We start from the raw sequence: 6079 nt of genomic DNA, 5'->3' as shown, positions 1-6079 counted from the left end.
TCATCGGTCGAAGGCCATGGAAGACAACAAGCCCGCATGGTATGCACAATAACATCAAGGTAACACAACTCAAGGTCCAAAGGCACGAATTGACCGAACACTGATAATACCCAAATACAAACAATTAGAATTCTGTATTTCAATTTTCAATTTATGAACTCTATGAAAAATTTCAAATAATACAATTCTTGAAATATAAAAAGTTTTCGATTTTAAAGGCTTTACATTAACTCCAATTTTTCACGAGGTTTGACATTGAATAATCTGTTTATTGCAGCTTTAAATTATTTATATCCTAAAGCTGAAAAAATGTATTGCCGAAACATAAGTGATTTCATTTAAAACGTTTAAAATTCAATAATTTGAATTGACAGGTTATACTCGAAGAATATTCAAAATTTTACAAATACTGAAATTTTGAATTTTAAATTTATAAACTAGTTTCTTTTAATAATTAATATTTTATTCTTACGCTTCTAAAAGAAAATAATTAGACTGTAATTTTAATTGTTTTCATTTCAAATTCCTCTCATTTGATACCTTTTAATTTCAAAGACTTTGAAGTTATAATCCAATTTTCGAAACGGAATAAATTTGAATGGAATAATTATTTAATTGTTAACATACGTCTAATTTGAAATAAAATTGTGGGATAGTAAAGTATTTCCATGCAAAATAGTTATGCTGAAGTTTAAACGTTTCCTTTTATATTTTGACATTGTCGACTTCTGAAAAGTTTCAAACCAAAAACTTTAGAACTATGAGTCCTAATTACTTTCCTGAGTTTTTTGTTGAATTTAACTGATTATTATAAAAATAAGGGCATTTTTTTATTACTCCAGCTTATTTGAATGCTCTCCATTGTTGAATCCAAGAAACAACCCACATATATATGTATTCAATTCAATCAAATTTAAAATTTAACGACTGTTTCATTTTTATTGAACTAAATTGTACTTAAATTTAACACCATTTAACACCATTCAACATCTACAATTTTAACTGAAATTTACTTAAATTCAACTAAATTTTACTTAAATTTTGAATTTAACTAACATGTATTCATTTTTTGAAATGATCTAAATTGTATTCAATCTTTAAATTTAGTTTTACAAAATAATTTTTAAAATTACACCACAATAAATCTTAAAGGACGAATAGAATTGTTTTAAAACTTATTTACTTAGTATCTAGAAAATTTCTCTTTCAAAAGAAACCAGGCGTCAAATTAATTTAACTAAACTTTATTTAATTCTTAAATTCACCTAAATTTCATTTAAATGCTAAATTTAGCTAAATTTTATTTAAATTTTAAATTCAACTAAATTTTATTTGATTTGGAATTTAAATAAATTTTATTTAATTTTTTAATTTATCTTAATTTCATTTAAATTTTAAGTTTAGTTTTTAAAAATAATTTTAGAAATTTAACTAAAATTCTAAGGTACGAAAAGAATTTTTTTACATTTATTTATTGTCTCGAAAATTAAAAATAATAATAAATAGAATATTTTTAGGATCTTTTTAATTTGAATATAATTAGGCAAATCAGTGTTCATATCATTTTTAGCGTACAGGTCGTACAGAGCCAGCCAACCGATTCACCTATAGCAAAGATTGCTATAGTGGTGGCGAAGGCGAACGCGAGAACGAGAAACAGAAAATCACGTTCGTTTGGAATTCAACAACTTTCGGTGTGCGCCCCGGCAAAGATATTCTTTGATCCCGGCCCCACCTCGCCCGCTGACGTGCTAGGAGGACGCGGTTTCCATAGAAACGGTGAAAAGTTGAAGAGGGCAGCACCTCGATATAGTCGAAAATGTAGTTGGATATATATATATCGGCCGTCCCCACCACTGACCCATGCCGTATCTAGGACCTAATATCTTTGCCAAAGATATTATAAGCATAGATGCGGCACGTGTATAGTTCGAGGAACTAATTGTAGACGGCGCTCCCGGCGAAATTTGCCCGATCCCCCCATGCCTCTCAACCCGAAAACCGCACACACCAACTACTTTGCCCCAGCAATCTTCACCCGTCGAACAAGTCCATCAAATAGCCTGTACTAAGTCAATTAATGAATCAATTATTTGAATAAATTTTGAATCAAGAAAATATGTAGATGCATAAGATTTATTTTTAAATTGAAGTAAAATGTAATTGTATCGTAATAAATATTTTTAGCTGACATCTTTTATGGAAAAAATTAGTCATTTTGCAATTAAGATTTACTGTCTATGAATTTGTTGTTTCGAAAAAGAGGCGGTGGAAGTTCTACTAAATGAAACTATACGTTTAAAGACATTAAAAGTTTTAATTAATAAACATATTGAGTTGAAATTTAAAAACATTAATTTTTTAAAATAAATATGATCGTACAGCGTTCTCGCATGTATAATTAGCGATTTGGAGTTTTTAAATGTAGAGTTAAATTTTATAGGAACACCACATCCCTCACGATTATTAATTTAAGTAAACTATAATTCGTGAATTTCTATGTTTGTGTAATTAATTATAAAATAAATAAATTATAATGAAACGATAAAATTATATAATAAAATTATTTTTTATTTTATTTTTTTATATAACATTTTATAGAAATTTACGTATGTTACTATGTATGTAAATTATGTCCCGATTTTTTAAATTGAGAACCCCATAATTTCAAAATTGAAAAAATGTATTTTTGAATTTTACTCGAGTGGTTGATCAGAATAAATAAATATTTTGCCTTACATTTCTCAATTTAAACCAACTGGTCAGAAATGATTGGAAAGTTTCAAAAACATTTATCTCTTAATTGTTAGTTTGTAATAAAATAATCCGTAATTGAACTATTTATTGTCGCGAGCACATTCTCATCGTGCGCTGTGCCCGTGGCTTGCAAGTTTGAGCGCGCCTGGGGCGCGAGTCTTTTGATTCCCGCGATTCCCGCTAAGATATTTATTCTTTACATTTATAATGCTTGAATGAAACTTTATCGAAAGCTTCTCTTTAGATCGCAGTATTTATATGTGTGTTCATATTCTGAATTCTTTGCTTAAATAAGTATAGTTAAAGATTAAGTTTCTCAAAGCTCTGTAGGCTTTGAGGTACACAATATTATCGTGACACTCGCGCTGAGCACTCGGTTTTTGATAGACAGTTGTAAATTTATATTTTCTGAACCACCTTAAAATAACCTTAAAAAATACAATCCTTTTTTTAGACATTTTTCTCTATTTCGCGTTGGTATGCAAATAATAGGATTTTGTTTTTCATATTATTTTTTATACATGTATAAAGCAAAATATCCTACAAGTCTTCTTTTAGATTTTTTACGTATCTTGCGTCTTTTAGCGTAATATTGGAATTTTTGATTATCTGCATATAATACTTACGATAAAACAAAATTACGAGTCCTATTGAAAAGCGGTTTAAAGAAATTTTTAGGATTTTTCAAAACCTATCATTTCTCTTTGAGACTTTTTGTCGTATTTTGCGTCATTTCGTTCGAAATTTGAATGAGTGGTGTCAAATTTCGGGCAATTCTAATACTTTCTCCATCATAAATAATAAGAATGTAATAAATGAATACAAATTTGTATCCCTATTTTGGGCGAATAACTTTTTTCTATCAATTTGTTTTTGTACCTTTTGTTGTTTTTCCACCAATTTTTCATTTTTACTTTTAATACCATTTTTATGAACAAAACCAAAACTGCGTGTCCTGTCAAAAAGTGATTCATAATAAATTTATAGCTCTTTTTCGGGTAGATAATTTTTTTTTAATCATTTTTTTTCATAACTTGTATCATTTTTTCACAAAATTTTTTTAAAAATTTTCAATGTTATTTCTCGCGAATGAAACAAAAGGTACGCCTCCTATCAAGAAGTGATAATTAACGAATTTCTAGATCTTTTTTGATATAACAATTTTTGTTGATTCATCTTCTTTCGTATCCTGCATAGTTTGACCACAAAATGGGATTTTTCATATCTCATTATTTTTTGTGCAATAAAAATTAGAATTTTCAATTTTACAAGAAAATCCAAAAAGTTTGTATGATAATCTTGTAGGGCTTTTAAAAAGCAATGCTTTTCTTTACTTTTCTTCATATCTTACGTTGTTTGGCTTATAATTTTGATTTTCGATTGATATTAAAAATTTTGAAAATGCTATAACTCCATGAATTTTTTTGTATAAAAAAAGTCATCCAGATAAATTGTTTGGCCTTCTGAGTACTATCAATAGCCATAAATAAAAATTTTTAGTATAAAAAAATGGTACCAAAATTCGAATCTCAATCATAAGTGATGAGAATCAGAAAAATTAGAGGCCCCTTAACTTTTGTTATTAATTTCAGTTTTTAAATCATTTGAATTCTTCAAAGTGAAACGCTGTTATTTTTCTCTGTAATATTGATATTTTATCCAATATAAATAAAATTGAAAATAAAGGTTCTTAAGTATAGTCTCCATATACTTGTTCTCTGTCATTCTTTTAATTGTTGTAATTTCATTTTCTGGGTCTTGTCGATTTTTCGTTGTGCATTTTTATGCTAAACAAATTTTAAACTATACATTATAAGGATAATTTCATATTTATTTAATTTTAATATTTACCTATTGCATGGGGAAGGGGGTCATGCTAAAAACTATGATTCTAACAGGGGTTGGGGGTCAGTGAAAGAAAAGTTACGAACTTAGATAACATTTAGTATGTTTCCTTATTATTAATTATTAAAGAATTGTTCTTTTTTCTCTGTTTTTAAAAAAACCCCTTTTCCCGTTTTCTTCGCTTAAATCCTTTTTTCTAGAAAGTCTACTATTATATTTGTCGTTCGGAATTCATCTCATGTGGTTGAAAATTCTATTATTCAGTTGCAAATTTTATTATTCTGTAAAAAATGCACCTATTTTGTTAAAAAGTCATCTTGTTTCGTTAGAAATTCAGAAGCTTGGTTAAAAGTTGAACTACTTTGTAAAAAAATGATTCTTTTGGTTTTAGATTCACCTCTTTGGTCGAAAATTTAACTATTCTATTTTTAGAAAATTAATCTTCTGCGGATAAAAAGTCATTTTTAGGCTGAACTCTTTTGTTAAAAATGTAACTTTTTTGTTGAAAATTAGTTTTTTTAAATAATAGTTCATTTTTTTAACTAAGAAGGTGAACATTTCATTTTCGATTTAAATTGATAGTTTTACTAAAATTTCATATTTTTTACTTTAAAATTGCTCCTCTCGGCTTTAAAATTCAAAAATTTTATTAAAAATTAATATATTTTGTTGAAAGCTCGTCTTATTTTGGTAGATCATTAATACAATGCTGGAAAATTCATTTCATTGGTTAAAAATTTATTTATTTTTTTCGCAATTTATCTTCTTTAATTGAAAATTAACAATTAAAGTAACAATTTTCTTGACATTTTGGGGTTTTTGTTTTGTTCAAAATTAATTTTTATCTGAAAATTTGCAATTTTACATTTTTATTAGAATTTTATATTTTATAAGTTTAAAATTTAATTATTTTTTAGAACATTTTTTTGTTTTGTTGAAAATGCATCTTTTTGGGCGAAAATTAATTTTCTTGATTTTTTCTACATCGTCTTTTTATTAAAAATGCAATTGTTAAGTTAAAAATTAGTATACTTTGATTGATGATTAAACAATATGGTAGAAAATTAAAGTAGGATTCGTTTGTAAATGAACTTTTCCGGGTTTTTTTCGTGTTTGTTAAATCTAGTTTTTTTTTAAATCATATTTCTGCAAGATTTACCTCTTCGGCTTAACATTTAAATTTTTTTGTTCACAATTTGGTTTTTTATGTAAAAAATTACTTTTTTTTTGAAAATTACAACTTTTCTATACTTGATTAGACATGGATCCTTTATAAGTTAAAAATTCAACTATTTGGTTGAAAATTCATGGAATATGTTAAAAATTCGTCTTTTTGGGTAAGAAAATTAATCTTCTTTGTTGCAAATTCATTATATATTGCGACTTTAAATCTTAGGAATTTAAAGCGTTTCATATTGCATTCAAATGAACTGAAAGTGAGTTTTAAATAATAACTGATACGAGGGATTTTATTAAC

The sequence above is a fragment of the Belonocnema kinseyi genome, chromosome 4 (genome assembly GCF_010883055.1).
Source record: "Belonocnema kinseyi isolate 2016_QV_RU_SX_M_011 chromosome 4, B_treatae_v1, whole genome shotgun sequence".
Taxonomy (NCBI): domain Eukaryota; kingdom Metazoa; phylum Arthropoda; class Insecta; order Hymenoptera; family Cynipidae; genus Belonocnema; species Belonocnema kinseyi.
Note: the sequence above shows the minus strand (reverse complement) of the source record.